This window comes from Eubalaena glacialis, chromosome X, assembly GCF_028564815.1.
Source record: "Eubalaena glacialis isolate mEubGla1 chromosome X, mEubGla1.1.hap2.+ XY, whole genome shotgun sequence".
In the NCBI taxonomy this organism is placed as follows: Eukaryota; Metazoa; Chordata; class Mammalia; order Artiodactyla; family Balaenidae; genus Eubalaena; species Eubalaena glacialis.
In genome coordinates this window covers 29,439,873-29,466,642 of record NC_083736.1, presented here as the reverse complement: position 1 = coordinate 29,466,642, position 26,770 = coordinate 29,439,873, and the positions used below count along the sequence as shown (strand labels likewise).

The 26,770-nt window shown below is 36.2% G+C and overlaps 1 protein-coding gene across 1 annotated transcript in view; it reads left to right on the top strand.

Moving 5' to 3' along the window:
* The window catches only part of DMD (dystrophin), a 1,714,964-nt gene that overhangs the window by 765,772 nt on the left and 922,422 nt on the right, over positions 1-26,770 (top strand). The gene's annotated exons all lie outside the window — the stretch shown is intronic.

Sequence of the window (26,770 nt, the reverse complement as noted above, 5' to 3'; positions counted from 1 at the left end):
GACACACAGCACCGAGCTGATCTCCCTGTGCTATGTGGCTGCTTCCCACTAGCTATCTATTTTACATTTGCTAGTATAAGTCCGTGCCACTCTCTCACTTTGTCCCAGCTTACCCTTCACCGTCCCCGTGTCCTCAAGTCCATTCTCTATGTCTGTGTCTTTGAGTCATGTACTACAATGTTCATTGCAGCTCTATTTGCAATAGCCAGGACATGGAAGCAACTAAGTGTCCATCAACAGATGAATGGATAAAGAAGATGTGGCACATATATACAATGGAATATTACTCGGCCATAAAAAGAAACGAAATTGAGTTATTGGTCGTGAGGTGGATGGACCTAGAGTCTGTGATACAGAGTGAAGTCAGAAAGAGAAAAACAAATACCGTATGCTAACACACATATATAGAATCTAAAAAAAGAAAAAAATGGTTCTGAAGAACCTAGGGGCAGATGACCTTTTCTTTACTCCATTAGTCTGTTCTTCCAAAACTTCATGAATACAGCTCAGGTAGTTTTTCTAAATGTCTGCTCTTCACCACACACACAAAAAAATTCTTACAACACTACTTGAGACCCCATCAGCCTTTGTCCATGTGGTTTCACTTCACTCATAGACTACTTTTGTATATATGGAAGTTTGAAATCTTTAGGGTAAATCTCAGTGGTCATTCATTTTTGTTCTCCTTCAACCAATACTTGTTGTGCAGCTCTGTGCCAGGTTTTGTTGTAGGTACCAGGTACACAGCCACAAACAAAATAATGTCCCTTTCTTGTGGAATTTACATTTTAGCAGGGCAGGCAAACAGTAACCAAAAAATTCACAATAAAGTATCAGCTAAGAAGTGCTACGAAAAAATAATCAAGGTAGAAAGAGAAATGAAGTGGTATTTTAGACAGGGTAGTTAGGGAAGAAGGCTGAAAGTGTGATATCTGAGCAGAGCTATAGTGAAGTAAAGGAAGGAAGCATGCTACTATCTGGAGGAAAGAAGCCAGGATGAGGGACCAGTTAAGTGCCAAGGCCCTGAGATGGGAATATGCTGTTCCAGGAATAGCAAGGAGACTGTTTGGTATAATATGATAAATGAGAATGAACCTTCTGATAAGAAATTGTATCTGTCATAAGAAAAAAAAACAAGCATACATGAGAGCAGACAGCTCAGTATAAAAAGGCATGGTTCAAATCCTTGCTCGAGTATTTAGTATGCTGTGTAATCTTGGGCAAGATATTAAATTTTTCCAAGCCTCATCTTCCTCTTTTGGAAAATGAGCATGACACCTGCCTCATAGATTTGTTGTGAGGAATAAATAAGCTAATACATGTAAGGTATCTGGCATTATATCATAATCTTAGTAAGTTATAATTATGTTATTTATTCATTATTGTTTTTATTGTTATTTACATGCATAGACATTTTCATGAAATAAATAATAAATATTAGCAGAAACTGAAGATGTTATGAATTTTCAGGATTTGGGACCACTCAGTTCAATGTATTTGTTTTAATACAATCAACAAATGTGTGAGGATACCAGTAATTAAATTTCAATGCATTCTTCCATTTCACTAGTTTTTAAAAACTGATGAATTACCAGAATGTAAATGAGTAAGTTACCACAGACACGTAAAATTATATGTAAAATTAGCCATCAGACTTCCAATTTGTTATTGTCATATTCCATGGAAGTGTATAATCTATAAACTTATATGGTAAAGGTCTGCAGAACTGCCTAATGTAGGGTGTTGATAACTACCTCACATTTGACCTCCAAATATAGGGGATTAAAGTGTCAATTGATGGATAATCAATATTCACTAACAACATGAAAAGAACAAGGAACAGAGTAACCCACAAAATACCACAAAACTAAAGCACATTCCAAATTAAATATATTTATTTTTTATTCCAGATAATGTTTGCTAGACTATTTCCAATATCTGTCAAGATTTTAAGACTATCTTAATACTTTCATACCTGTATATTTTAAATTTAATAATGTGCCATTTCTAAGCCTAAATCTTCTCATCTCTAATAATAAGTTATAAATTTATCTTGCAAGGTGTTTGTTAGGATGAGAAAGAGAATTTATTTCACTCAGGTGAAAATCTATCATCTATCTATCTGTAATGTATGTATGTATCTATCTGTCTATCTATCCAGTCTATCATCTATCTATCCATGCTGATGAGGATTACCATCCTTCTATGAGGATTACCATTCAACAAATCATAATAGATGTTAGTAGTAGAAGAAAAACTAACAATTAAAAGGAAATAATATTTAGGAAGAAAAATTTTCTGAAGCATAAGGTCAATTATTTCTCTCATTTTTTTTGGCATATGAAGCCTAAAAAGTCTCCATTCCAATAAAGTGATAATAAAGATTGTGATTACTGAAAGGTTTATATTTGTTATTTTCTGTGGTCTTATAAATATATGAACTCTGTCTTTAAGCATTTCAATGTGCCAGCCATTGACTAAGCAAGGACTATGCACAATATCTTGTGGCTCATTTTTCTCAGTACATAAAGAACAAAGATTGGAGTTATTATGAAAATTGTAGTAGATGGGCATTAGGGAATTATGGGAAATAATTTGTAAATTTAATATGAAACCAAAACATCTGTTCAAGTCAATTTCCCACAGGTAATGTGGCAGAGAGTATGAGCTACAGACTGAGGAAAGGAAAAAGTTCTTCTCCCACAGGGAAAGATACTGAATGTAATAAACATAACTTTTCTTCCTCATTAACATTACTTAAAAGGAAAACTTCTGCATTTAATCTACCTTCCTTTCCTCTTATCAACACTCCCTTCCGTTTCACCTCTTGTATCGAACCTCAACCACTGGGATTTTCTTGTGGCGTCTTGTACTAGTATAACTAAAATAGGAATATCATAAATGTGAAACTCTTCAAAGAATTTAGCAGCTGCCATTTATCAGGAAAAGATTCTATTCATTTAATTTCCATTTAGGTAAATTATTCCATTGTTAGGGGGGAAAAAAGTGGCTCACAGACCAACAGGTCTTCTATTATCCACTCTAGAGCGTACATCTTTCACTGCAGGTAGCTTCCATTTATTTTGCTTGCCTCTTTTGCAGCACAGAGACATGTGGAGATTAACAGATTGGTGAGGAGCTATGAATGAATTAACGAATGAATGATAGGAATTAGTTCACATTCAGTTCATCCAAGTGTTTGGTCAATTGCCAATAACTTTATCACTCCTGTATTATTAAGCAGAGGTTATAGTTTAGAAATTATTTTTTTGTAAAGTATTTAAAACCTCCATAGCCATCACTTTGATAAGGACAAAAAATCATATTATTTTCTTATCTCTACTCTTGTTTTTTCCTTTTAAATTTATATTGAACACTTATATCAGAGAGCTTGCAGGACAGTAATTTGAATTTTTGAAGCAAAGATCATCATTTCTCGTTCTTAACATCAAAGTAAAACAGAGAGTAGATGCAGTAGGAATAAAACACTTGGAAGAAGCAAGAAAATCAAAGATAGATGGGGAGAGTGGGCCCATTTCCAATTACATTTCACCTTGTCTGTATTCAAAACATCCTGTCCAAATCACTGCCTTTTCATATCATTTATAGCTTTTTAAATGAAATATGAACACAAGAAGATTAACAAATACCGTTCCTACTTTAAAGCCAGTGGATGGCATATTAGCACTGAAAAAATAATAATAGTCATCATCATCAAAGATGTCTACGTTTTTCTTTTTGAATCGGCTGCTAACTTACTATGTGACCTCAGGCAAATCATTAAACATCCTGGTCCTCAGCCATCTCGTATTGAAAAGGAAAGGCTTCAGTTAAACTTCTCTGGACCCAAATTTTCTGAATGTATGTGCAGTAGATAATAACCACCTGCGTGTTTGTTGACTTGAACCCTTACCTAACTTTGGAACTATAACTATAACTTTGGAACACGTTTTAATATGTACTCCTTTGGTGTTGAAAGCACAATGTTAAGCAAAATAGCCCCCTTGATCATTTTTTAGATTCTTAATATTTGTTTCCTGAAGCTGGCAAGTATTCTTTTCCAAATGCCACAAGTTAAATAATGTGTTGCTTAAAGAGGACTTTAATGTAGGCATGTCATAGGAAGCCTGCTCATCTGGTCTATTAAAATACTCTATTGGTGAGAATGTTAGATTATTACCCACCAACCTGTTTAATACCTTTATTATAAATTCTTAACATTTGTATTAGAACAACAAGAATATAGTGCAACATTTTTCGAGAAAAAAAATCATCTCTTTCTAAATTTGTATTAGTGGTAGGTAAATGTAGAAGTCTGATATGGTGATTAAAATACATGAGCTTTGGGCACACTGCCTAGGTGAAAATCCTGGATTTCATCACTATTAGTATGACCTAGGAGAAGTTAATCTCTCTAAGTGTCAGTTTCTTTTTCTATAAAATGGATGTAATAATAATCCCTCATAGAATGGACTTGAGGACACAGGAAGGGGGAAGGGTAAGCTGGGACGAAGCGAGAGAGTAGCATTGACATATGTACACTACCAAATGTAAAATAGATAGTTAGTGAGAAGCAGCTGCATCGCACAGGGAGATCAGCTCGGTGCTTTGTGACCACCTAGAGGGGTGGGATAGGAAGCGTGGGAGGGAGACGCAAGAGGGAGGAGATATAGGGATATATGTATATGTATAGCTGATTCATTTTGTTATACAGCAGAAACTAACACACCATTGTAAAGCAATTATGCTCCAGTAAAGATGTTAAAAAAAAATAATCCCTCATAGGCTTGTTTTGATGATTAGATAATTCAATGTATGCAACACCCTTAGCTCGGTGCCTGACATCTAGTTAATCTCTTTATATACTATTTTTCTTTCTATTATAATAATTTATGGAAGAGAAATTATTATGTATTAAATCAACTGAAATAAAATGTTTTTGTATTTGTTCATTTGGAAAGGAAATATGCAGGTATTTCATTCACCTCCTAGGTGCCTTTTAGAGTGAGGCATTGCATGGTTAGTTTGTGTAAAGGTTCAGTGAACTTTCTCATAATGATTTTTTATTGAACATATGGAAACTATTAAGCATTAACAAAAGTCACTATCCACTGAGCTGTATCCAGAGGCTGACAGTTATGTCTATCTCTTACAAAAATAAACACATGAATAAATGCACTAAGAAATATATTACCTGTCATTTTCATCTCTAAGGGCATTTCAGCAAACCATATCTGCATGTTAAATATACCCATTCTAGTCTTCATATGAGAAATTACTTTTTTCCTCTAGAATGTACTATTACCCATCTAAGGGGGAAATGTAATAATATAATTGAGACCCTTTCCTCTCATTTTATACTTAAAAGAGTGTGCTGTATCAATTTATTTACTTTTATAGCCATAGGCAACCTCTAAAATATTTAAACTTCTTAAATGTCACATATTTCAGTTAATATTGAGGTTATATTGTTAGTTTTGGTGAATACAGTGATAATCTATCAGAAACACACACACACATTCTCTCTCTCTTTCTCTCTCTCTCTCTATACATATATGCATGATATATATATGTTTATATAATACATACTAATTATATATAATTTTATAAGATATAGTTATATATAATTATAATTTCTATTTAATTTCATAATTATATATAATTAGCATGTATTATATATAAGCATTGACCTATTTAGATTTTAGATATGGATATATAAAAATATTTGCCAATAATTAAATAATTTCTGATGAATAAAAGAATGCATTCTACACCAATAAACCACTAGTAGAAACATTTTTATGCTATAAAATAATTAAATCTTTAATTAGAACTTTTTTAAACAAGTGGTGTGCAGCAATTGAGAGCATGGACACTGAGGTAGACAGACGGGTTTCTAATCCCTGGCTCCAATACTTACTATCATTGTGACATTTTGCCAATCACTTCAGTTTTCTATGATTCTATTTCCTAATTTTCAAAAAGGGAATGTCAATAACCATGCCACAAAATTATTAAAAAGATCAGTTAAACATACACACTACTATATATAAAATAGATAACTAATGAGGACCTACTGTATAGCACAGGGAACTCTACTCAGTACTCTGTAATGGCCTATATGGGAAAAGAATCTAAAAAAGAGTGGGTATATGTATATGTATTACTGATTCACTTTGCTGTACACCTGAAACTAACACAACATTGTAAATCAACTATACTCCAATAAAAATAAAAAAACAAATATCAAATCATTATATTGTATACCTGAAACTAATATACTATTACATGTCAATTATAACTCAATAAAAAAAGAAAAACCAAAACCAAAAAAAAAAAATCAGTTAAGATAATGGATGTAAGCACTTAGCATATTGCTTGACATATAGCAAATACCCAATAAATAGTGGTCCTATATTATTATTATTTACTTAGCGTTTTTTTTTCCCCTCATTGAAATAAGGCTGGCTCCCGGCATAGGCTCGTCAACACTTTCCTATCACACCCCCCCCAATAGATGATGTTAGCAGTTGGGCACTGCATTGTTATGTGGACTGGTGTTTTCTTCCTTAGTTGAGTATTTTATCAAGATTATTAACATAATCATGCCTAATGCAAAGACAGTGCAAATTTGAAAGTGTCAGAAACTAGAGACCTATAATAATAATGAAAGAGAGTTATAAAACATGTACATGGTGAGATGGCGATGAATGTAGTAGATGCGTATGAGGTCCATCATTTGACAGTTGAGAGATGGTGCTCAAGGACAGACAGAACGTGTCAATGTGTGGAGAATGCACTGCACTTTCAACGATGTACAGGAAAGGAGGAAAACAGAAAATACCAAAAAATCAAAAATCAAACGGTCACAGATTTGAGTATATAACTAGAGGAAAAGTGACGGTACTGGAGGCCAATTAATCCAACATGAACTCAGGGCAAGGCAGAGAGTTATTCTTCAAGAATTTGGGTTGACAGTATAACTGATGTCACTTAGCTCTTAAGCCACAGATGCCTCATGGGCTCTGGGCCCATTTGAGTCGGCACCACCTGGCAGTAAGTGGGGAGGTCCACGACTGCCAGGACATCCCTTCCAATACTTGTGGAGATCACTAGGAAAGAAGGAGAGCCCTGCCTTGACAGACTTTCAACGTGGGCGAAACTGGTCTATTTTGAGAAAAGATGTTCAGTAGAACATATGTCAGTAAGGAAGAGGAGATTATGCTAGTTTTAAAGCTCAGAACGACTGGCTTACACTCTAATTTGGGGGAAGATGCATCCAGGGAATGCAAGCTTAATCTCCTCTTAGTCATTCTTTTGAACAGATGGATTTTACCCCTTTCTACTTGAGGGTAGAAAATTTAGCCATGTTAATCCCAGGTTTTCTCCATCCATTTCATTTTAGGATTGTTCATCCCCTTCTTCTTCCACTGCAGGTATTCATGTTCCCAAATGTTCATGAAGCATGCATGGCCTCCAGAGGACATGTCTATATACATTGTCATAAACTGGATGCGCAACCTTGTCTGCACAGACCTTGGGTGTCTTTACTCCTGGGCATCTGCTGATGTGTTCACCAGTCTAGTTTAAGGCCATATGGTCCATGATGTTTTTCACTGAGGTATCTGCCTGCCATGACTGTCTCTCTTTCTCAGCTAATTGCCATACTCTTTTCAGGGACAGGAAAACTGTGGCCACTGTCATGCTTCACTCCAAGGCCTTAAGAGATTAGGTGAGGCTGCCTTTGCTCTTTCTGCCCATGAAATAAAGTCACATCAGGACCCCTCCTCACAAACCCACTGGCATCTAATTTTCTGATTTCCTCTCCAACTTTCTTTTTCCTCATCTTGCTCAGAGAGTTCTTATGTCTACTGTGGTGGGGAAAACTTATTCTTAAGATATTTTTTTCAAATCTTTCTCTGGCTTGTACTTAAAACTGAAACATTAAAAAAAAGAGAACCAAAAATATGATGAAATAAATTCCTTTTTCCACAGAGCAAACATCCCTTTGGAGCAAAAAGTCTAGTAAATCCACTGGTCAAGTGTCTTGGGGAACAAGGAGAGGAGAGAGATGATAAAAGGAATAAGGCATTGTTAGTTCCCCCAATGAGATTACAATCTAGTGCGAAGGGGACAAACACATACACACACACACACACACACACACACACACACACACACAGGGGCCAGGTTATGGAGGACTTGGTCATTCCAATAACCTTAGATTTGATTCTCTAAGGTGAATTGTCATCAAAGTGGGATATATATGCCCCAGGAGGATGCATGCTAAATAATTGGCTTGTGAGAAAAAATAATAATATTTTAATTTATATTCATCTTATTCTTTAAAAATTACTATTTTCAGTGTGTATTTTATCACATTATGATAAGTACTACATTAGTTTTATAGTAAAGCTACATTAGTCTTATCTATGTAACTAAATTATGTCAATGTAATTTAAAAGTGCCTATGTGTATACAAATTTATATAGGGTTCATGCTTAAAATATTTTTACTGATGAGGTACATGAACATTTTGAGACCCTCGCTCTAGGTAAAAAGTAATCACTTCTTTCTCTTACATATTTGAATATGAGTTGTGATCTGCTAAATCCTTTATTTGGATCCTGCTAACCCATATGTAGATTTATGGTATTACTTGTCTACTTATTACAAATATACTGCTCATAGACAGATGCCCTGGGATCTTGGACTTGGGGTACCCAAGAGATGACAGAGTAACATTTTGGGACACAGAGATCTTTTGTTGAGTTAGTCTTAGTGTTGGTATAGTGGGTTTGACATGTTTCATGGACACAGTGTGCATTTTAGAAAGTGGAAAGTCTTGGAATCAGGGAATATTTTTGAGCCCAAGCTTTGCTAATTACTATCTGTATGATTTGAAGCAAGCAATTGACTTTTCTGTTTCTCGGTGTCCTCATCTATAAAATGGGGAAGTGTGTGTACCTTCCCATCCTTCTCATAAAACTATTATGAGGATTTAATGAGATAAGACTGAGACACAGCTTTGAAAACTGTAACACACACTATTGATACGGATTTGGAAATATCTTCTCAGATTGCACATGCCAAATTTGCATGTGCCACTGGTTTCTGGCTTTCTACTCCAAAGATCTCCTGTGAAAAAGCAAAGGGACCTTCCTCCCAAGAGCAATAGAGGGACAGAGGGTAGATTTAACATGGATTATAATGACAACAGCAATAGTAACTCTCACTTCCTGAAGGTCTGTTATATACTTTGTTGGCACTGTATATGCTATTTCTGCTTCCCTTGTTCATTTTACCTGGAATGAATATCCCTCATTCCTTTCCCCTGGATTCCTGCTATTCACCCTGCTAGAAAGGCTCTATGGTTCTCACTTTCAGCAGAGAAATATTAGACTCAGAGAGAATCAGTAACTTATGTAACGTACAAACACATACACACACATCTATGCCTATTCTTCTTAACCTTTTCCTCAGTTCTGGAGTTCTCTCTACTGTCTCCTTTCCTGATTACAATCTTCTCTGTAAACCGATTCAAGTGACACAGTTACAGGGAGATTGCGAACCCTCTGGGGACAGAGGCTCTCTATCAATGTCTAAATTTTTGGTATAATCCTCGTCAGCCTGTGACTATGCAAAGACTATATGTTAGTTTGACTTGGAGCAAATATTCCAAATACTGGACAAAGTAGGTATTCAATGATTGAATTTGATTTTTCCATTGACATGTTTCTCTGCAGGCATCATACAAAATTGAAAAAAAAATATGTAGTATATAATTCTAGATTGAATTCAAGAATCCTCCAAGGGCACCTCTTTGCTTTCCAAATAATTCAGACTTCTTAACAACAAGGGCCTACCAACCAGGGCCATGACACTTGGAGCCCTGTCTACCCTTCTGATTGGTTTTGTCCCTGATGGCCACCCTACTTAGAAGTGCTCTTCATCCAGCCGTGCTGAGTTGCTAGAGTTTCTCTAACACCCCACACTGGTGTTTCCTTTGTTCTTTGCTTAAGATGCCATTTCCCACACCCAAACAGCTATGTTTTCATAATGGACTTTTGCTCCACACTACAGGGTCTTTATTAATATATTTATTTGGAGAGTGAAAGGAGTAGTAAAGATAGTGGGACAACAGGTGTAAAGCAGAAGCTTCCTGGAAAAATCCAGACACATGATGTCTCTAGTGCAACACCGTGGCCTGAGGAAGCCTGTGCTGTTCAGCCCGGGCAGTTAGTAGATCTACCCTCATGCCTCTGTTGAGTTTTATCACATTACTGTATGATGCTTTATTTCTGTTTGATTTCCTCCCTAGGCTTTACCTAAAGGGCAGTGATTATTTGTGGCTTATTCCTCTTTGTATCACTCATGTCCAGGCCAGACCCTAGCATGTATTCTAGCTGATTAGAAGATGTTTGTTAAATGAATAAACAATTAAACAAATAGCCCTGTGCTCCTCCATTGTACTCTCAGTTCTACTTTTATTTGGATATGTGGTTGCCAAACTAAAGCTATAGCCTAAGAAATTCAGTTATGAAACGCCTAAAGAACAAGGAAAATTGGAATAATTAGGCTCTTTATGAATTATTGTCATTTAAAAATAAATGGTGTGTAGTTTATTCCATATATGAACATAGCCAGAATAAAGAATTTCTAGAAATCTGAAGATTCAAGGATAACATCATTGAAGCAAAATGAGTGAAAAAACAAGATCTATTATAGGCATTTCCTAATTTACTAGATATTGGCTGTGTGCATGGAACTATTAAGGGTTGTGTGGATATTACAAAGAGAGGTGTCTAATGAGATTTTCTATGGAAAATCTAAGAGTACTAATAAAATGGAGTGTTTCCAGAGATTGCTATTCCTCACAGCTTGGCACTCTTTATAATAGTGCACTATTACACTTTTGGTGTCATCTGTCTGAATCAATGGAAAGAGGCTCTAACTGAAAATGATTTTCGTTAGTGTATTATATCTTTTATAGTAAGAGCTTCGAAAATCTATCATTAGATATAATTATTCCTCATTCATAACTCGCAACATTTGTACAAATAAATGCTCTGTCTCTATCAGCCTATCTTGCCCATGGAGATTTAGTAAAGCACACCAGTTTTACAAATGTAATTTTAGAGATGGTAATTAATTTGTAAAATATTTTATTTTAACACTTCAGTGAATATGTTCTGTGGGAATATACTGTCACCACATTGCTGGCTCATGAAGACATATGATATATGTATTTCCTCTGCATAATGGCATCCCATCAGCATTTTGAAAAGGAGATCCCACATTCTATGAGCATTTAAACATCCATTAGTATTTTCCATCATTAAAACAACCCTTCAGTTCTATGTTCTCTACCAGTTATTGCCCTCTTGACTCTCTTTTACAGATAAACCTCTTTAAAAACTTATCTCTATTTGCTCTCTCCACTTCATGCTCGCAGCCATGCTCCAGCGAAGCTTCATGGGAGGCGCTCTCACCAAGGACACTGAGAGTCCTTCTGTTGCTAAATTTGGTGGAGTTTTTTTTTTGCAGTCTTTATCTTACGTCACCTCATTAGGGACCAACTGTCACCTCTATCCTGCTTAAAACACTATTCCTAACTTCTGTGACTTCACATTCTTACCTCCTTTGTGACTCACAAAGAATATCACTTTCTTTAAGTAGTGATATTCTTCAACGTTTTGTTCTGGGACCTTTTTCCCTTGTACTTAACATTCCTTCTCTGGATAATTTCATCTGTGAATGCAATTACCATTCTTATGTTGATGACCCTTCAACTGTAATTCCAGCCCAGATAATTTTCCAAAGTACTCTATAAGAATAAACAAATGTCTACTGTATCTCTGTAAATTTCCCACACATACTTTAGCTTAAAATACTCAAACCCAAGCATTAGCACTGTGAATCCTACTTCTTCCCTCTGGTTCCCTGACTTATTTAATATGACCACCACCTACTTAGTTGAACAAAGCTGAAGCATAGATGTAATCCATGCATCCAATTAATCCAATTAACTAATTGTTTGGTTGATTACTTTTAAAAAAAATTCTCCCTACAATGTCTTATTTTCTTCTTCCCTAAACCTAATACCAAAAGTCAGATGACTCTGATCTCTTGCTTAGATTTTAAAACAGTATCTCTTACCTAGATTCTGGAATTCCACTCTTGCTGCTCTCCAATCTATTTCCACACAAAAGCTAAAGAAATGTTTCTAAAACAAAACTCTGAGTATGCCCATTTTCTGCCTAAAAGCCATTAGTAATCCTTCTTGGTTCTTCCATGGATAGAGTGAAAACTTTCAGATGTGGCTTATTAGCTCTTTCTTTATGTAACCACAGGTTACTTCCTCACTTTTTCTCTCCCCTACCACACCCCACCATGACCTCCGACGTTCCTCCACTTCCCCTTTCCTGCTCAGATAGACTCAAGTCCTTTCAGCTTCCTAAACGATTCCTCCTCTAGTCTCCTAAGTCTCTTTCTCTCTCTCTCTTTTTTTTTTCTTTTTATGGTGACCCTACAAACTACTCAGGCTTACAAAAGGAAAACCGTACAAATTCCCAGAGCCAGTGATCCTAATATTTCACATTTTTTTTTCATGGGGACCTGAATTTATTCATAGTGGCCCTAACCACCACCACTGCTCACCTCTTCCGTTCTTACCGTACCTGATTAGCGTATACATCTTCTTCAAGGCTTAATTCAATATTCTTTCTGCCAAGAAATATTGGTGGCCTTACCATCCCACACCCTGACCCCCACATCTGATTAGGTGTATTTTTTATATTCTTTGGAAGCCGATACTTCCTCTGTTACAGATCTTGCCTCACTGTCATGTAACTTACGAGAATGGAAGTCATGAGATGTTGAGAACTGGGTCACTTGCATCACACATTTATGTCCAGGACCTAATACCATATCTGACACATAGTAGGTTCTCAATAATTTTTTTTTTCAAATAAATAGTTTTAGCAAATTCAAAAGATTAAGTAAGAAGAAGTGATTGTGTTTTGGTAACTTATGTGACTTAGAGTCTGAATTGAGTAATTTTTACACTACTTTATATTTTCCTTTTCCTCTTCCTTTTCCCCAGTCCTTTTCAGAAAAAAAAATTTTAATCATATGTTCCTAAGAACTCAAGATCAGGTGAATAGAAAGGTGCTTTTTTCATCTTTAGGCAAAACAACTGTATTTTGGATTCTTGTTGAAGATATAAACCGGCTTAAAATGGTAGCTTTAATCTTTAGATGAAGTCCTTCCTAATTTTCCTAAGACTGAGTAGTTTATGGGTAGGAACGATAGCTCATTCACTGTGTACCCAGTTCTAGCACAGGGTCTGGAATATAGGAACAAGTCAGTAAATATTTGTTAAGTGAAATTAAAAAGTAAGTAGAAAGTAACATATTTTTACCTACAAAACAAGAAATCACTATTTCTGTCATTGTTCCTTAACAAGAGAATTAATTTTTAGTCTTTAAAATGTTGTGTTCATTTTTATGTCCTATTTACTTGGCTTCTTTTCATGAAAATTTATTTGTGAAAAATAGCATATATATCTTCCCTTACCAGAAAATTTATATTTTGAGAACTGATATTGGATTTGTGTTAAGAAAGCAAAATAAGTATGAAATTCATGGTTACATTTATTTCAATGTATTAAATTTCCACTTTAAGTCTTCTTTGAAATATTCTGTTTTTGATACCATGAAACTGTATTAGATCTTAGCATATTAAAGATGTTTAGTAGTTTTAGAGCCATAATTTTTTTTATTTATTTTTTTTATTAGTCATCAGTTTTATACCCATCAGTGTATACGTGTCAATCCCAATTGCCCAATTCATCACACCACCACCCCCACCCCCCTGCTGCTTTCCCCCCTTGGTGTCCATACGTTTGTTCTCTACATCTGTGTCTCAATTTCTGCCCTGCAAACCGGTTCATCTGCACCATTTTTCTAGGCTCCACATATATGCATTAATATACGATATTTGTTTTTCTATTTCTGACTTACTTCACTCTGTATGACAGTGTCTAGATCCATCCACATCTCAACAAATGACCCAATTTCATTCCTTTTTATGGCTGAGTAATATTCCATTGTATATATGTACCACATCTTCTTTATCCAGTCGTCTGTCGATGGGCACGTAGGATGCTTCCATGACCAGGCTATTGTAAATAGTGCTGCAATGAACATTGGGGTGCATGTGTCTTTTTGAATTATGGTTTTCTCTGGGTATATGCCCAGGAGTGAGATTGCTGGATCATATGGTAATTCTATTTTTATTTTTTAAGGAACCTCCATACTGTTCTCCATAGTGGCTATATCAATTTACATTCCCACCAACAGTGCAAGAGGGTTCCCTTTTCTCCCCACCCTCTCCGGCATTTGTTGTTTGTAGATTTTCTGATGATGCCCATTCTAACTGGTGTAGGGTGATACCTCATTGTAGTTTTGATTTGCATTTCTCTAATAATTAGTGATGTTGAGCAGCTTTTCATGTGCTTCTTGGCCATCTGTATGTCTTCTTTGGAGAAATGTCTATTTAGGTCTTCTGCCCATTTTTGGATTGGGTTGTTTGTTTTTTTAATATTGAGTTGCATGAGCTGTTTATATATTGTGGAGATTAATCCTTTGTCCATTGATTCATTTGCAAATATATTCTCCCATTCTGAGGGTTGTCTTTTCGTCTTGTTTATGGTTTCCTTTGCTGTGCAAAAGCTTTGAAGTTTCATTAGGTCCCATTTGTTTATTTTTTGTTTTTATTTCCATTACTCTAGGAGGTGGATCAAAAAAGATCTTGCTGTGATTTATGTCAAAGAGTGTTCTTCCTATGTTTTCTTCTAAGAGTTTTATAGTGTCTGGTCTTACATTTAGGTCTCGAATCCATTTTGAGTTTATTTTTGTGTATGGTGTTAGGGAGTGTTCTAATTTCATTCTTTTACATGTAGCTGTCCAGTTTTCCCAGCACCATTTATTGAAGAGACTGTCTTTTCTCCATTGTATATCCTTGCCTCCTTTGTCAGAGATTAGTTGACCATAGGTGCGTGGGTTTATCTCTGGGCTTTCTATCCTGTTCCATTGATCTATGTTTTTGTGCCAGTACCATATTGTCTTGATTACTGTAGCTTTGTAGTATAGTCTGAAGTCAGGGAGTCTGATTCTTCCAGCTCCGTTTTTTTCCCTCAAGACTGCTTTGGCTATTCGGGGTCTTTTGTGTCTCCATACAAATTTTGAGATTTTTTGATCTAGTTCCATAAAAAATGCCATTGGTAATTTGATAGGGATTGCATTGAATCAGTAGATTGCTTTGGGTAGTATAGTCATTTTCACAATATTGATTCTTCCAATCCAAGAACATGGTATATCTCTCCATCTGTTGTTATCATCTTTAATTTCTTTCATGACTGTCTTGTAGTTTTCTGCATACAGGTCTTTTGTCTCCCTAGGTAGGTTTATTCCTAGATATTTTATTCTTTTTGTTGCAATGGTAAATGGGAGTGTTTCCTTAATTTGTCTTTCAGATTTTTCATCATTAGTGGATAGGAATGCAAGAGATTTCTGTGCATTAATTTTGTATCCTGCTACTTTACCAAATTCATTGATTAGCTCTAGTTGTTTTCTGGTGGCATCTTTAGGATCCTGTATGTATAATATCATGTCATCTGCAAACAGTGACAGCTTTACTTCTTCTTTTCCAATTTGTATTCCTTTTATTTCTTTTTCTTCTCTGATTGCCATGGCTAGGACTTCCAAAACTATGTTGAATAATAGTGGTGAGAGTGGACATCCTTGTCTTGTTCCTGATCTTAGAGGAAATGCTTTCAGTTTTTCACCGTTGAGAATGATGTTTGCTGTGGGTTTGTCATATATGGCCTTTATTATGTTGAGGTAGGTTCCCTCTATGCCCATTTTCTGGAGACTTTTTATCATAAATGAGTGTTGAATTTTGTCAAAAGCTTTTTCTACATCTATTGAGATGATCATATGGTTTTTCTTCTTCAGTTTGTTAATATGGTGTATCACATTGATTGATTTGCGTATATTGAAGAATCCTTGCATCCCTGGGATAAATCCCCCTTGATCATGGTGGATGATCCTTTTAATGTGCTGTTGGATTCTGTTTGCTAGTATTTTGTTGAGGATTTTTGCATCTATATTCATCAGTGATACTGGTCTGTAGTTTTCTTTTTTTGTAGTATCTTTCTCTGGTTTTGGTATCAGGGTGATGGTGGCCTCGTAGAATGAGCTTGGGAGTGTTCCTTCCTCTGCAATTTTTTGGAAGAGTTTGAGAAGGATGGGTGTTAGCTCGTCTCTAAATGTTTGATAGAATTCACCTGTGAAGCCATCTGGTCCTGGACTTTTGTTTGTTGGAAGATTTTTAATCACAGTTTCAATTTCATTACTTGTGACTGGTCTGTTCAGATTTCCTATTTCTTCCTGGTTCAGTCTTGGAAGGTTATACCTTTCTAAAAATTTGTCCATTTCTTCCAGGTTGTCCATTTTATTGGCATAGAGTTGCTTATGGTAGTCTCTTAGGATGCTTTGTATTTCTGCGGTGTCTGTTGTAACTTCTCCTTTTTCATTTCTAATTTTATTGATTTGAGTCCTCTCCCTCTTTTTCTTGATGAGTCTGGCTAATGGTTTATCAATTTTGTTTATCTTCTCAAAGAACCAGCTTCTAGTTTTATTGATCTTTGCTACTGTTTCCTTTGTTTCTATTTCATTGATTTCTGCTCTGATCTTTATGATTTCTTTCCTTCTGCTAACTTTGGGTTTTGTTTGTTCTTCTTTCTCTAGTTCCTTTAGTTGTAAGGTTAGATTTTTTATTTGAGATTTTTCTTGTTTCTTGAGGTAGGCTTGTATAGCTATAAAATTCCGTCTTAGAACTGCTTTTGCTGCATGCCATAGGTTTTGGATCGTCGTTTTTTTTCATTGTCATTTGTCTCTAGGTATTTTTTGATTTCCTCTTTGATTTCTTCAGTGATCTCTTGGTTACTTAGTAACGTATTGTTTAGCCTCCATGTGTTTGTGTTTTTTACATTTTTTTCCCTGTAATTTCTAATCTCAAAGCGTTGTGGTCAGAAAAGATGCTTGATATGATTTCAATTTTCTTAAATTTACTGAGGCTTGATTTGTGACCCAAGATGTGATCTATCCTGGAGAATGTTCCGTGCGCACTTGAGAAGAAGTGTAATCTGCTGTTTTTGGATGGAATGTCCTATAAATATCAATTAAATCTATCTGGTCTATTGTGTCATTTAAAGTTTCTGTTTCCTTATTTATTTTCATTTTGGATGATCTGTCCATTGGTGTAAGTGAGGTGTTAAAGTCCCCCCACTATTACTGTGTTACTGTCAATTTCCTCTTTTATAGCTGTTAGCAGTTGCTTTATGTATTGAGGTGCTCCTATGTTGGGTGCGTATATATTTATAATTGTTATATCTTCTTCTTGGATTGATCCCTTGATCATTATGTAGTGTCCTTCCTTGTCTCTTGTAAGATTCTTTATTTTAAAGTCTATTTTATCTGATATGAGTATTGCTACTCCAGCTTTCTTTTGATTTCCATTTGCATGGAATATCTTTTTCCATCCCCTCACTTTCAGTCTGTATGTGTCCCTAGGTCTGAAGTGGGTCTCTTGTAGACAGCATATATATGGGTCTTGTTTTTGTATCCATTCAGCAAGCCTGTGTCTTTTGGCTGGAGCGTTTAATGCATTCATGTTTAAGGTAATTATCGATATGTATGTTCCTATGACCATTTTCTTAATTGTTTTGGGTTTGTTTTTGTAGGTCCTTTTCTTCTCTTGTGTTTCCCACTTAGAGAGGTTCCTTTAGCATTTGTTGTAGAGCTGGTTTGGTGGTGCTGAATTCTCTTAGCTTTTGCTTGTCTGTAAAGCTTTTGATTTCTCCATCGAATCTGAATGAGATCCTTGCCAGGTAGAGTAATCTTGGTTGTAGGTTCTTCCCTTTCATCACTTTAAGTATATCATGCCACTCCCTTCTGGCTTGTAGAGTTTCTGCTGAGAAATCAGCTGTTAACCTTATGGGAGTTCCCTTGTATATTATTTGTCGTTTTTCCCTTGTTGCTTTCAACAATTTTTCTTTGTCTTTAATTTTTGCCAATTTGATTACTATGTGTCCTGGCGTGTTTCTCCTTGGGTTTATCCTGTATGGGACTCTCTGCGCTTCCTGGACTTGGGTGGCTATTTCCTTTTCCATGTTAGGGAAGTTTTCGACTATAATCTCTTCAGATATTTTCTCGGGTCCTTTCTCTCTCTCTTCTCCTTCTGGGACCCCTATAATGCGAGTGTTGTTGCGTTTAATGTTGTCCCAGAGGTCTCTTAGGCTGTCTTCATTTCTTTTCATTCTTTTTTCTTTAGTCTGTTCCGCAGCAGTGAATTCCACCATTCTGTCTTCCAGGTCACTTATCCGTTCTTCTGCCTCAGTTATTCTGCTATTGATTCTTTCTAGTGTAGTTTTCATTTCAGTTAGTGTATTGTTCATCTGTTTGTTTGTTCTTTAATTCTTCTAGGTCTTTGTTACACATTTCTTGCATCTTCTCGATCTTTGCCTCCATTCTTTTCCCGAGGTCCTGGATCATCTTCACTATCATTATTGTGAATTCTTTTTCTGGAAGGTTTGCCTATCTCCACTTCATTTAGTTGTTTTTCTGGGGTTTTCTCTTGTTCCTTCATCTGGTACATAGCCCTCTGCCTTTTCATCTTATCTATCTTTCCGTGAATGTGGTTTTTGTTCCACAGGCTGCAGGATTGTAGTTCTTCTTGCTTCTGCTGTCTGCCCTCTGGTGGATGAGGCTATCTAAGAGGCTTGTGCAAGTTTCCTGATGGGAGGGACTCGAGCCATAATTATTTTAATAGCTACTTTCAGCATATACATTTTCCATAGGACAAACAATCTCAGAAACAAAGAAAGTTTAGTCTATATTTTTGGTTTCAAAATTTTAGATAAAAATAACATGTTTTAGATAAAATAACATATTTTAAATTTATCAGTAGGAAATATAACCTAGTAGATAATTTATGATGACACTCAATGTTTAAAGATTTATAATCCTACAGTCAAATTTATATATATATTTATAGAACTTGGAGTTATTCAATTATGTTTTAGACAACTCATTTGGAAAATATAACCAAATTAACAAATCTTACCTATCCTTTTAAGAAGCTATATTTGTTGTGTGGAGGTTTTTTTCTAAAATGCTAATGAACTATTGATTTAATTATTGAGTTCAGAGTTAGTGTCTTAATTATAGAGCCACAGATAAAGAAGCAAATGGATCCCAAAAGATTCACACAATAGGAACATATACCAGGGAAATGCTTTTGAATGTGTTCATGTCTTTGCTTATGGCTTGTGTTATTTCTAGCTTCCTTCCCCCAAGAAAAAAAAACTAATGCCTCTGAGAGTCTCACAATTATAAAAGCTATGCCCTGTTGTTTAAGGGACCTCCTCACCTCCCACACCAACTTAGTCTGGGAAGCGAAGGAACGACATCTTTTGATATTCTCTATCACTTAGTCCTCTAAGGCATCATGTGAGGTCAGAGCTGCCCTGAAATAAGAGTACAAATGGTAGCCTGCATACCATCTGTTTAATATTTATAAGGTATAAGTCAAGTCAAAAGACCACTAAATAAAATACATTATATCTCTCTTCCTTGACAAATATACCATCATGATGACACGGAAGTCTAGGTTCAATTTCAACTTATTTGATTCCTTGGAGTTCTGTACTAGAGTGAGGCAGCTTGAGAAGAGCTGTCCCCAAGCCATTTATCAGGGATCCACTGCCTATTTTTCTCCATCCCCTTCACTCCATCCTGTGCTGTGAGGAATCTTGTGTACACAGATGTGGCTGCACCATCCCACACACATATATTCGAGTTATGCCCACTAACCCCAAACAAAGACTTGTACCTTGACCCTACCTGGAGGATGACTTGGAGCCATTTGGCTAGGGAATTCAGGGATTCTGGTACCCAGAACATGAGAATGTGAGTTCCTGATGGGCGTGTTGGCTTGACCGTATAAACTCCTCACATCTAGAGAAGGGATAAAACTGGGCCCTTTAAAACATGGGTCCCAACAGCAGGGCCCCCTCTTCTCAGGGCCTAAACTTCTCCCAGAATAACAGCACTGAGCTTTGGGTGTTAGTGGTCTGCTAACCCAGAGGCAGTAGCACTAAAGTAGTTTCTATTTAAGTTTTTTCTACATACTTCTTTTCCCATTTTTGTTACTCATTATAAACAAAATCAATACTTTCATTTTACATGTTTAATAAATAGTTAGCATGTACATTCCAGATTGAACCTATGAAGGACATTGAAAACATTCAGTGACTAATTAACAAGAATTACGCTCAACATGAGAGTGTCTATTCCAAGCCAACATGTGTGAAATGGAGGCAGTGTAGATCTGAAACCATAGCACTTGGGATATATTGTTTAAAATAAGAATCAAATACATCCTAAATCAACGTATTTTTATTTCGGTTGTATAAAATCTCTCAGTGTGCATTAACCTTATTGGAACACTAGATACATTAAAAAAAATGTATAATTCCCTTAAAGGGAATGTGGCTCATAAGAGATAATGCATTGAACACAGATAATATTGAGATTAAAAATAGAACTCTGCCAAATTGACAACAGAATGTTCAAATATATCAGTTTTTCCTACTAGAAAATAGTACAATAATTTTGTACTAACTTGTACGTGAATTATTAGATGTATAAAGATTTTTGGTGAATGAATACTAAGTGAAAAACAAATCTTAAAGTGCAAAAAAAGAAAAAAAAGACCAAGGAAGTCAGGAACAATATTTGATTTGGGGGAGATGAATAAGACTCCTATAAAAATGAATTGTATAGTGTGAAACAGATTGTGTATGAAATATTCATGGCATATTGTCCTGAGCTCCCCTTCTGCTGTTTCCATGTAGATGACTGAATTTCAAAGAGAAATATGCCAGGAACAATTATGTGAGTGAGTGTTACTACTTGGGATTGTTTAAAAAGCTTTTCTTCTCTTACCGTGTGTTCGTTCTTTTGTTATTTTCCACTTCATAGTCTGAAAATATTACGTACAAATATGTGAAAACTGCTTAATTTGCTTTTGAGAAATTAATTAATTAATTTAACAAGACTATATTGAGGGACTTCCCTGGCAGTCCAGTGGTTAGGACTCAGCGCTCTCACTGCTGAAGGCCCAGGTTCAATCCCTGGTTAGGGAACTACAATCCCACAAGCTGCACGGCGCAGCCAAAAAAAAAATTGATTGCTCCAGCAATAAAGCATATAGCTCAGGCCCACACAAGCCATTGTAATCCAAAGTAATAGGCTCAAGGATGAACACATGACTTATTGGGAATGATGAGACTCAAAGAGACCTTTTGTGCAGGCTTCTGGGAAATTTTCTGTCTTGCTTTGCACTAAGTAATATACACATGTGTTACTTAGAGATTCTGTAGCTGTTCCAACACCACGAGAGAAGGTAACTTGAAATAAGGTTGGCACACAAGGAGATAAAGAGAAATGAGAGATATGGTGTAGGATCCTTGATCGAACTTCACTTGCAGCCCACCTCTGCACTTTTCAATGAAGTGAACCAGTAAATCCCTTTTGTTTTTGTTCACTTGAGTCCAGTTTACTGCAATGGGCAACTGATAGCATCCTCACTGTCACAACTTGCCCTCTCTATGGCAGGCGCTGAGTGATGCAGAATAAAGCAGCGTACACAGGAGAGCAGAGTTAATCAGAGTGCAGGCTCTACAATTAGAATAACTAGGTTTGAATTCTAGCTCTACCACTTACTAACTCTCTAACTATTTAAGTCATTTAACCTCTCTATAATGATACCTACCTTGCAGATTTGTTGTGACAATTAAGCACAATAATGCTGTCATAAAACAAGTACACAGTAAATCTTAGCTATTTTTATTAGGTTGCACTGTGGCATTTCATTCAAATCTTATAACCGTGCTCTAAGGTATTATCATCCTCAATTTATGGATGAGGCTGCTCAAGTTTTGGTTGAGTTACTTTCCCGTGGTTATAAGTCTAGGAAATAACTGTGCCAGGTTTCAAACCAAACCTCTTTAACTCCAAATTCCCTTCATTCCCCCCTTACTTGAAATGTGAGATTCACATGGGCGGGAGTGTTTAATTGAATGCTGCTGATTCCCCATCCCATAGAACAGTCTCTCGTCCATAGTAGGTATTGAATAAATATCTTTAGAGTGAATAATTTCCTTCACTAACTCCACAATCTGGTAACAGAGACAGACACATAAGAAAATTATTTCAAAGTTCTGCAGATTATGTTGTAACTGAGTTATGTATAAGTTGTGGAGGAGGAATGAATACATTTGCCCGAGAGCAGTGTTATGGCTATTGTAGTAAGTCCTTCTCATGCTTTGATTAGAAAGATAGGTATTGATCACACAACAAATCAAAATTAGTTAACAGCTTGTTTGGAGAAGGTGAGGGTAGGTGTTTTCCATAAACATTTCTCAAGGTCCAATGTCAGGTGTTTGATTTCCCAGTATCCTATGTCTTTGATTTTTTTTTCTGTATTTTTACATTAACCCCCAGTATTAAGTCTGTAAGCATCTATTTCAACCCCTAGCATTTTAGAATCTCATCATCTCCCCCTTAGGCATTAGATCAGATTCTGAGACTTGAATTTGTAGTCAAGTAGCTTCTTCCTGGCATTTATGTCTCTGGGACCAGGATCTGGTTGCTAACCATATAGACATAGAAATTAATTTCATCAACTGAACCTAATCCACTACCACCAAACTGGTGGACACTGACAAGAATGTCAGTGCAGTTATTTATAATGGGAGAAAGGTGACCTGAGAGTATTGCGCTGCCAGCCACGTGGACTAACCTTTTCCCCATGACTAAGTTCACTTAGCAAAACAAATTAAAGAACAGAAGTCTGTTTGGCAGCACAGAATCAGAGGAAGGCAAGCAGATGGTTATAAGGAACATTTATCCGAGCTATGCCAGAGCTGAAAGAAATTAAATTTCTTCAGTATAAGAATGGTCTAGAATAAGAGAATCCATTTCTTGTGTCAGCACTGCCCAAGTTCTTGTTTTGCTACCCAGAGTTCAGTTCAAACCAGGCAACAGTTATTGCACGACTACTATATGTTATATTGTGTCCTATGAGGTCTTCCTTCTAGGAACTTACTGGTATCTTCTTGATTAATTCTTTATTTCTATCTCTCTACCTCATTTCTGATTCTGATGTCTTTCTTATTTCCTAGTTTCCCCTCGACAGGAATGGAGGCAAGAAGATGTTTATGCTAATGTGTGTGGTGTTTATCATTTGTCTTAGCTTTTCTTTAAGTTTGACCTTTACGTAGGTAAATTACATTTTCAATTGTTTCTTGAATTGATTTCTTCGATAAATATTCTCTGAGAACTTTGTATGATACAGATCAAATTTAATCAGACATTAGGAAATAATTATAAAAATCTGTAGCTTGGTCCTTTTTATGATACAGATCAAATTTAATCAGACATTAGGAAATAATTATAAAAATCTGTAGCTTGGTCCTTTTTGAGCTTAAAGAAAGAAGGAAGTGGAGTGTTTAATGAGGGGGAAAGAGCCAGCAGAAGTAAGTAAAATTCACCCCTATCACTTTTCTACCTGTTTGATCTCTGGCATATGACTTATGATCCTTGAACCTCAGGTTTCTCCTCTGAAAAAAAGGCAGGGTTGTTGGGAGAAATAAGGCAACTCCTGGACCTTAATATGTTCAATAAAGAGCATTAATTATTAATATTTTTGTATTCTTTAGATTATTTATACCTTCTTAGCTTTTTGGCAAGACATATTTACAAGTACTGACTAAAAAGCATGTTGACTTTCTGAAAGAAAAATGCATGCATGAGTGTGGGGAGAGAAAGCCAATGTTGTCTTGTCTGATAACATAGCATCACAGCACTGCACAACAGGGAAATTAGCATGTGTAGTGACTACCATCACTTGCTTGTAACGCAACTTTGGGATCTCATTAATAAGATACTTCCTCAGACACTTCCTTAGTGTTAGATAAATTTTAGTTTCCTTCTTTCCTTCAGTTCAGTTCACGGAGGTTGTCAGCAGCTTCCTTGTTGCCAAACCTGAAAAAACATTTCTTTTAATCCTCATTATACTTGAGCATTCTGTAGCAGGCTCTGTGGATGAAGATGCCCTCCTTCTTGAGGGTGATTTAGCTTCCATGGTACCACATTCTCCTTGTTACATCTCCTTATAACATCTTGGCCTTAGAAATATCTCCTTGATCCCATTTGCTGGAATCTCTCCCCGTGGCTCTTCCTCATATGTTGGTGTTCCTCAGCGTTTGTCTCAGACTCTTCATACTACAAACTCTGCTTTGGTCCTTCTCATCCATTCCATGGGTTCATCTCCTGTTTTTCGCTCCTCTTCCTTCCAGATGTGTGTACCCAGCTACATGCATTCAAACTTTCACATACCTTCTTAAATTGTACATATTCAAAAACCAAGTTCCTACTTTCCCCTTCTCAGCAAGCATGTTCCTCCTTTTACTTTCTTATTTCAGACAAGGGCACCACCATCCCCCAGCTAGGCACATTCATTTACCAGGTCCTGCCAAATCTACAAGCAACTATCTCTTTTTTGCTTGTTGTTTTGTTTTTACTGAAGTATAATTGATTTACAATATTATATTAATTTCAGGTGTACAATAGAGCGATTCGATATTTTTATAGATTGTACTCCATTTAAAGTTATTATAAAATATTGGCTATATTCCCTGTGCTGTATGGTACATCCTTGTGTCTTATTTATTTTATACCTAGAAGTTAGTACCTCTTAATCCCGTACCCTTATATTGCAGCTCCTCCCACCCCTCTCCCCACTGGCAACTACTAGTTTGTTCTCTGTATCTGTGAGTCTGCTTCTGTTTTGTTATATTCACTTGTTTATTTTATTTTTTAGATTCCACCTATAAGTGCAAACATACAGTATTTTGTCTTTCTCTCTCTGACTTATTTCACTAAGCATAATACCCTCCAGGTACAATCAACTATCTCTTGAATTCATTCACGTCTTTTTGTTTGCATTCACTCCTTTACCTGGGTGGTATGCATTTCCTACCTGCCCTAATGCAGCAGCCTCTTCACTATCTGTTCTCCTTGCCTCCACTCTTGTCCCTCCAGTCTGTTTTCCATTCTGCAGAGTGATTTTTATGAATGCAAATATTTCCTTGTCACTCCCTTATTTAAAGACTCATTCATGTTTGCCTTTGCTTCCCTAACTTCAAACCCAGGGCTTTCACGTAGCAGGTGCTCAGTAAATCCATGTTGAATGAATGAACAAGTTGTGTAAACATTAGAGATTCTGCCATGCTCCTTCTTGGGTCAAGCAGGACATTTTGCAGTTAGGGAAATCTACTTGGCCCTTTAATAGGTATTTGATAGCCTTTTTATCTTCCTTCAAGAGATGATGGATGTATCCATCCTCTACTTGAAGTAACTCAGTTTTTGTTAGCTAAGGGGCTGTCACAGTCATCCAAGGGATCTCCCAAGGCCAAGGGACTCCACGTTTTTTTTTCGAAGCTAGCAGGCTAAAGGGTTCAGTCTTAAAATGTCTTTTCTTAGATTGTCATTCAGGGTTCTTATAGTGGGGCTATAACCCTGAGTGACATTCTCCTTCATTTCATGCTGAGAATGAGGACTGAAAGCCAAGGGTGTTAAGAAAGAATCAAGGATTGACAAGGAGAGAAATAAAAAGAACTGATAAAGATCTCTAGTTGCCTCATCTTAAGGACTTCCTTCTTTACACCAAGCCTTCTTTCTCTGCCAGAATTCGTTCTGTCTTCTACTGGTTTAAGGGAGGAGGGGGGTTAAGAGTAATGAAGGTATAACATTTCTATTTTTACTTAGAAGCTAGAGAACAGAATTAAAGATATGAAAAATATCAAATGTTTTCTTTTTTCATTAATATTCAACTCTTTGCATCTCTTTTCTCTCAAATTTATACTGTGGCGGAGGAAACTAACTGTCCATCAAAATTCGTGCACTCCCTTTCATAGTATAGAGTTGTTGCTAAGATGAAGCTGCCAAGGCAGCAACTACATTTCCCAGTCTCCTTTGCTTCTAGTTAGAGCCATGTGACTACTTCTTAACAATGGAATTGGAGTAGAAGTTACATTGCAGGCAAGCCTTTTCCAACCTTCCCCTGCCCCACCTGCTGATTTCCAAAGAATTAGGAGGTGAAGAAGCCTAAGATGGAAAGACCCAGATTCCCTAAATCACTGTGCAGAGGAAAGCTGTGCACAGACAGGAATGCCCACTTTGAAGTATACCTCTTTCTTTTCTTAAGCCACCAGAATTGCGGGATCCTTTTGTTATAGCAACTATCATTAACCCCACTAACACATATGTATACCTCTGTGTGCTCCAAAGAGAAATATAAGCATTATTTAATAGTGGAAAGAAGAGAAAAAAAATATTTAAGAGGAAAATATTCTGATTCTCTGTTCAATTTTAAAGCAGAGTGTAATGAGTAATACTGTATGTTTATTGTATGTTTTGGAAGAATGTTAATATCTTGGGCAGCTGAATTACATTAATTTTCAATTCTATATGTATTTTTTTATCTTCAAGGTTTAGTAACACTGATATATACCAGTTTATTTGTTTCTTTTAATTTCCAAATTTAAATGTGCAAGTTTGCCTTCTAGGCAGAAATT